The sequence below is a fragment of the Trachypithecus francoisi genome, unplaced genomic scaffold (assembly GCF_009764315.1).
Source record: "Trachypithecus francoisi isolate TF-2019V2 unplaced genomic scaffold, Tfra_2.0 Lachesis_group10, whole genome shotgun sequence".
NCBI classification, from domain to species: Eukaryota; Metazoa; Chordata; class Mammalia; order Primates; family Cercopithecidae; genus Trachypithecus; species Trachypithecus francoisi.
Window position 1 is genome coordinate 19856206 of NW_022681455.1, and position 8225 is coordinate 19864430.

Below are 8225 nucleotides of genomic sequence, written 5' to 3' on the forward strand. Positions count from 1 at the left end.
AGCATAAAATTTTACTTTCAGTAAAAATATTTATTGAATCTCTCAATAAATAAAACTAATTATACATAGTTATATATAATATGTAAAATATTATGTATATTGAGGGGTGTGTGTGTGTATCTGTGTGTATAATATATACCGAGGCTAGGCTCTTGAGATAAATATATACTGGGCTAGGCTCTTGAGATAAATTAAGAAATACAATCACAATCTGGTAGGGAAGAAGAAATAAACCAAATATCAAACTTATTTTTAATATATCATGATACCCGTGTAGCAGATACATGAGCAAAGTACTAAGAAACAACCTAATGCAGCTGTGTTGCTTCAAAGCTGAAAATACTGAGCTCATAAAGCATGTATATTTAGGTAGTGGAATCTGGGACTGGACTCCAAGCTGTGCATTGCTTGCTTCAGTCCAATTAAAGTCTACAAAGAGAAAATTATCTACAGAGAAAAGGTTTACTCAATAGCATAGCAAATCAGCACAGCTCTGGATTTCACCTGAAAAACATCTCACTAAGCTCTCAAGCTCTTAGGCCAGGAATATGGTTTTGTTTTTTTGTTTTTTTTTTTTTTTCTGGTTATAGAGAAATGGCCCAGCCGGGGAGTGGTAGCACATTAATCTCACCATTAAGGCTCTGACATTGCTGAGGTCTTTACCACCAGTGAGTAGCAATTAGTTTTGTAGTAGAGGTCCATGTACAGAGAATTGATTCTCCACTGCATATGAATATCCCCTATTAGCCCCACTTGATAAGTGGGAGCTGTGCTTTCACCTGCCGTGGAGGACTACGATTGCCCAATCGAACACTCTCTCTTCATGCATAAACATCACTCCTGCTATCACTAATGGGAAAGGGTTCCACAGGGCTGTGGAAAATAGAGCCCACAGTCTTTTGATAAATCTGTCAAATGTGACATGTTCTATGTGAAGAGCAGCACCACGGCTGATTAAATGAGCAACCCAGTGTACAGTACAATAATGTGTCAAAGCACTTCAGTGCAGACAGCTGTTTGCAGTTCTGGGAGAAATTCAGGACTTAAAATAAGAGTCATTAGCAGGAACCCAGGTAAAAATGTCCACACTGCCAACATCGCAGACCTCTCTCATTAATATGCCTTTCACCTCCCTTCCCTCCCTTACCTTGTTTTGGTCACTTTCCTAGGACCAAATATGTACACCTGGACAAGGAATTCTGTAGTACTGAGGTGACAGACTGGAGACAAGAACACAGCTTACCTGTCATCTGTGTGGACGCAGCACAGGCCTACGACCTATCTCTTTCTGTCCTTCAACATTGTGGCCACAGGACATGTTGTGCCTGGCAAAATTCTCACCAGTCAAAGCTTTCCCTTGATGGTCCCTGGTCTCCCTTCTGCATACATGCACCCAAGACCCTCACACCGCTCCACAAGTCCCATCCAGTGTCTACCAGGATCCCCTCGGAGCTCCCACCTCTCCATCATCTGCCTTGGGGCATGCAAGGAGTTTCTAAATTCAGTAGAATAAAGGCTACAGTGTTATCCCTCTTTTTTGTATTTTAAGTAATTTGATAAAAATCTTACATGAATTGGTTGAAAGCAGGCCGATCCTTAGAACAATAAAATTAGCAGATCCTCTCTTATGCTGATGAAATGGACTTGTAAATGTCAGCTAAGGGTAACATTAAGAAATAACTGTACCTGGAGGCTAATTGTTATCAGAAATAACAGTTTAGCATTAGCCATGATAAAATGAAATTATTGTATGAAAATTTCCAAATTAGAGAATATTTTTTAAAATAGGTCAATTGATTCAGATACCTGGAAGAATACTTTTCACTTAATAATTATAAATAAGAGTATTAAGCACCTACCACATATTTAGCATTGTGCTAAGTGTATTGCCTCATATCAGTCTCACACCAGCATCCTGAACTGTGTAGCACCCTTGTGTATGCTTTATAAATAAGAAAATTTATAATTAAAAGAGTAATTTGCCTAAGATCCCACAGGTAATAAATGATGGAGCTGGGATTTGAAGTCAGGCTCATCTGACTTAATCATATCTGGGGCTGATGGCTAAACAATATTGTTTCTCATGAGCCAATTCATATCCATGAGCCCAAAACAAAGGTACTGTATTCTTCTAAAGTCAGTTGCCCTACAGGGCTCTTTGATGGTCTAAGTGTCTAATTGGTAATACCAGTGCTTGCATTTTTTTTCTTTTTTAAGGTTTAAAAAAAAAAAAAAGCTTCCTTTCATATTGTGTGTCCAGAATGCTAGAATCTTCTCTATTTGTTCAAACATGTAAAGAGATTAAACTCCATTTTAAGAATAGTAGTGACTTTGTTTATAACTATTCTTACAGCCTACCTCCACAGGTAAGGTTAAAATTGACATCCGAGTAAATTACAACATTCGAATGTCTGGTATCTAAAACTTACAAATTTCTTTTTAATAAACAATGAAAAATATTCTCCCTTTAGTCTGATCACATAATTTAATCATGAGCTAACTTTGATACTAAAGGTGATTGGAACTCTCATCTTTGAACCAAAGGAGCAGGAGGAAATTAAGTTTGATTAATTAATCAACTTAATCACTGAATTAAGTTTGATTATCAGAAACATGTGATCAACTACAGTTGATCATCAATTCTAGTAACCCAGATTTTAGAAAAATGCTTTCTATGAGTTACAATATCATGTTACAACTTGAACTTTTATAGTCAATACACACTGCTCTCCATTTGTGGAAGAACTGTGTATCTTCTACAAAATAACTGAGCATATCATTTATCACGTTACCCAGTGTCCATTCCATAAAGATCCAAATGACAGATCCCTTCCAGAATTTATTGCAATTGTCTTTCCAGAATAACTTGTAGCCTCCATAATTACTATTCAATAAATGCCATCTAACCCACTGGATTTCCTGTATTGTTTTTGTGCCAAGACTATATTGTGCTTTGTCCTTTGTGAAACATGGAGCCCAATATAATCTTATCAATAGCAACTAACCAATCACGAGTTCCTGTCAAATTTCTGCTGTTTCTCTAAATGATATTTGATATATCTACTTTTTTTCTTTTTAATGTTTATCTTTACGTCCAACTGTATTTATTGTTTAGTTTCATAAATTGTTGCTTATATTACATGGGTAAAGTCAATAGATAACTATAAATTAGATAGATGAATGGATAGCTATACACATTTACATAACATACATAAATAAATACATACACTCGGTCGTCAGCAAAGCCTGAGTCCTGTCCTCTCGCTCTCTACCCACTCCTCCCCCAACCCTGGAGAGAATGAACTTCACCACTGGCTCCACTTTCTCGACCAACTACTGGTCCCTGGGCCCAGCTACGGGTCCGGCCGGTCAGCAGGGCAGCCAGCGTCTATGCAGGCACCAGGGGCTCTGGTTCCCGGATGTCCGTGTCCTGCTCCACCAGCCTCCAGGATGGCATGGGGTCCAGGGGACTGGCCATGGGGATGGCTGAGGGTCTGGCAGGAATTGGAGGCATCCAGAACAAGAAGGAGACCATGCAAAGCCTGAATGACCGCCTGGCCTCCTATTTGGACAGAGTGAGGAGCCTGGAGACTGAGAACCAGAAGCTAGAGAGCAAAATCCGGGAGCACCTGGAGAAGAAGGGACCCCAGTTCAGAGACTGGAGCCTTTACTTCAAGACCATCAAGGACCTGAGGGCTCAGATCTTCACAAATACTGTGTACAATGTCTGCATCGTTCTGCAGATTAACGATGCCCGTCTTGCTGCTGATGACTTTAGAGTCAAGTGTGAGACAGAGTTGGCCATGTGCCAGTTTGTGGAGAGCAACATCCATGGGCTCCTCAAGGTCATGGATGACGCCAATGTCACTTGGCTGCGGCTGGAGGCAGAGATCGAGGTTCTCAAGGAGGAGCCGTTCTTCATGAAGAAGAACCACAGAGAGGAAGTAAAATGCCTACAAGCCCAGATTGCCAGCTCTGGGTTGACTATGGAGGTAGATGCCCCCACATCTCAGGACCTCACCAAGATCATAGCAGACATCCTGACCCGATATGATGAGCTGGCTTGGAAGAACCGAGAAGAGATAGACAAGTACTGGTCTCAGCAGATTGAGGAGAGCACCGCAGTGGTCACCATGCAGTCCGCCAAGGTTGGAGTTGCTGAGATGACGCTCATGGAGCTGAGACGTACAGTCCAGTCCTTGGAGATCGACCAGGACTTGATGAGAAATCTGAAGACCAGCTTGGAGAACAGCCTGAGGGAGATGGAGGCCTGCTACGCCCTGCAGATGGAGCAGCTCAATAGGATCCTGCTGCACCTGGAGTCAGAGCTGGCACAGACCCAGGCAGAAGGACAGCTCGCCAGGCCCAGAAGTACAAGGCCCTGCTGAACATCAAGGGGAAGCTGGAGGCTGAGATCTCCACCAACTGCCTCCTGCTGGAAGATGGCAAGGACTTTAATCTTGGTGATACCCTGGACAGCAGCAACTCCATGCAAACCATCCAGAAGATCACCACCAGCCAGAGAGTGGATGGCAAAGTGGTGTCTGAGACCAATGACACCAAAGTTGTGAGACATTAAGCCAGCAGAAGCAGAGTACCCTTTGGGGACCAGGAGGCCAATAAAAAGTTCAGAGATAAATATAGATATAGATATAGATATAGATACACACACACACAGAGAGAGAGAGGGGTGGTACAGTAAAATGAAATTGAAGATGGGGACTTAGAGTCTCATTCAAGATGGCTAACTAGAGACATCAGACATCCACCTTCTCCAGAAAGAAGAACCAAAATTATGAATAGACAATCATACCTCAAATAGAATATCTAGTAAAGAACACCAGAATTCAACAAAAAACCCACAGGAAACATCTGAGGCACTGAAGGGGAAGGAAGCAAGTGACCACTCAACCAAGGTTGGCCAGGACCCCAGGGGCCTCAATATTGCAGGGTAAGAGTTAGCAAGAGAGCTTGGTTGCCCCACATCCCTGCCATGGACTCCTGCCATCTGAACTGCAGGAGAGCTTCTCTACCCATATGTACAGTGATCCAAGTATGAGTGGCAGTTTGGAGACCCTGCGAGGTCATTGCAGCAGACAGGAAACTCACACTGGGCCACTTATTCCCCACCCCGATACTTGAGCAGGTGTGAGAGCGTGCTATTTGGGGAGTGCAGCCATCATGGGACTTCATCTTGCCCTGAGAACAACAGCCCCCATATCTCCATATTCTGGAAGCTCTCACTGACATTTCCCAGAGTCTAATAGGAGGGCTACAGCAGCACAGAGCTGGCTGGTCCTGAAGGTGCTACAGGGTCCTCAGTTCTCTAGCCCACAGGGAGTGCTACTCACTGGAGAAGAGATGGTACAAGCGTATGAAAAGGCTGTCGAAACAAAGCAAAACAAAGCATGCGCTTTCCAGAGCCCAAGAGCTGTCTGTCTAGAACTGTGAGAAGTGACCCCACCCCCAGTGGCAGCACGAACTCTGTGCTTGCCTTTGTAAGTGAAGGGTAGAATCTACTCCCACAGAGGGGGTGACCTCTGTGCTTGGGCACTCAGGTAGGAAACAGGATCCCTACCCTTCCTCCACACACCCACTTCTGCTGCTGTCAAAGGCTGGGGCAGATGAGTTAGAGGATTACCTGTCTGGGGGGTAAGTGGCAACTGTGACACCACTGGCAGAGTAGCCTTCTTGCCTTGGCTCATGAGTGAGGCAGGTCCCTCACCCCCTGCAACATGGCACTACAACACTACTGCCACAGAGATCAGGTGAGCCTGAGAGCAGAGTGTCTGAGGCTATTGGGTGTAAATGAACCACAGCCCCACCACCACTCAGGACTCAAAGTATCATCTCACCACTGCTACTGCCATTGCACACTAGCTACCCAGAGACCTGAGAATCTGCTCAGCCACCCCCAGCCCACCACTGCCACTACCAGTACCTAAGCAAACCACCTGGAGTCCCAAGAATTGGCCCACCATTAACTGCCAATGCAGGTGCCAGTGTAGACTGCCTTGGGGCTCAAAGTCAGGCATGCATAGCCCACCACTGCCACCACTAGGGCCTAAATATTGGCCCATCTGGCTTCCCAGTCCCCCACAACTTCACCACAACCTCCATCAATGACTGCATACTAACTCCCATAAGAAAACCACAGAAAGCCCTAATATTGTTTATAGCCAAAGAAATCACACAGAGGTTACACTACTAGTTGCATCCAGAATCAAAGCTAAAATGCTGTACACAACCAACACCATATATATATCTTTAGGAAAAGTTCTATTCTACAAAAATAAATTCAAAAATAGGAAGAAGTGACTATTACACAAGACAGGTAGATATCCACATAAGGACACAGAAAAGATGAAAAAGCAAGGAAATATGATACCTTTCAAAAATACAGTAATTCACCAACAATAGATCTCAATCAACAGAAATCTTCAAAATGCCAAATAAATAATTCAAAATATTGATCTTAAAGAAACTCAATGAGATACAAGGGACTTCTGAAAAACAATATTTTTTAAAAATTCTAATTAAGGATACAAATGAGAAATTTATCAAAGAGATAGATATTTTTTAAAATAGCCAAATAGAAATTTTAGAAATGAAAAATTCACTGAAGGAAATATATAATATGTTTGAAAGCTTCAACAATAGACTAGATTAGGCAGAAGAAAGAATCTCAGAACTTAAAGACAGGTCTTTTGGAATAACCCATTCAGGTTGAGCTGTGCAGCAAACAAGCATGGCACATGTTTACCTATGTGACAAACCCACACATCCTACACATGTAGCCTGGAAGTTAAAATAAGTGTTGAAAAAATAAAAGAAATAACCCATTCAGACAAAAATAAAGAAAAAATAATAAAACAGAATGAGCAGAGGCTTCATGACATTTGAGACAACATGAAATAACCAAATATACAAATTATCAGTATCCTCAAGGACAAATAAAAGCAGAGGAAATATAAGAAAACCTATTTAAAGAAATAACAGATGAAAACTTCCTAAGTTAACCAAAATATTCAGTCATTCAGATAGAAGAGGCTCAGTGATCCCCAGGCAGATACAATGAAAAAAAGGTTTTCTCCACAGCACATTATAGTCAGATGGTACAACATCAGAAATACAGAGTGAATTCTGAAAACATAAAGAGAAAGCCCATAGTCACTTGTAAAGGGAGTCCCATCAGACTAACAGCAAATTTCTCAGAAGAATTCTTACAGAAGAGAATGTGAAAATATAGTCAAAAGGAAAAAAGAAAACACCTGTCAGCCAAGAATACAATATTTAGCAAAATTATTATTCATAATTATCTTTCCCAGAAAAGCAAATACTGAAGAAATTCATTACCACTAGACCAGACCTACAAGAAACATTCATGGTAGTACTATTCCTGAAAGCAAAATAACAACATTTACTATCATGAAAACACACAAAATATAAAACCCACTGGTAAAATGATCACACAAAAAAGGAAGAGAAAGGACTCAAATTGTATCACTACAGAAATCAAACAGACCACAATGACAAACAATAAGAGAAAAAGAAACAAAGAATATATAAAACAACTGGAAAACAATATATAAAACAACTGGAAAACAATTAACAATATGACAGGAATGAAGCTGCAACATCAATAATAACCTTGAACATAAATTAAATAAATCTCCACTTAAAATATATAGAATGTCTGAATTAATTTTAAAAATACAATCTAACTACATGCTGCTTACAAGAAACTCACGTTACCATTAAAGACACATATAGCCTAAACGTAAAGGAATTAAAAAAAAATATTTCACGGCTAGGCGCGGTGGCTCAAGCCTGTAATCCCAGCACTTTGGGAGGCCGAGATGGATGGATCACGAGGTCAGGAGATCGAAACCATCCTGGCTAACACAGTGAAACCCCGTCTCTACTGAAAAATACAAAAAAACTAGCGGTGTGAGGTGGCGGGTGGCTGTAGTCCCAGCTACTAGGGAGGCTGAGGCAGGAGAATGGCATAAACCCGGGAGGCGGAGCTTGCAGTGAGCTGAGATCTGGCCACTGCACTCTAGCCTGGGTGACAAAGTGAGACTCCATCTCAAAAAAAATAAAGTATTTCACACAAATGGAAACTAAAAGTGAAGAGGAGTCACTATACTTATATCAGATAAAACAGACCTTAAGTCAAGAATCGTTTTTTTAAAAAGGACAAAAAAGGTTATTATATAATGATA

At 41.3% G+C, this 8225-nt stretch overlaps 1 pseudogene; it reads left to right on the top strand.

Moving 5' to 3' along the window:
• Positions 1-3298: 3298 nt before the first annotated feature.
• On the top strand, positions 3299-4579 carry LOC117088666 (annotated as a pseudogene).
• The last annotated feature ends 3646 nt before the right edge of the window (positions 4580-8225 follow it).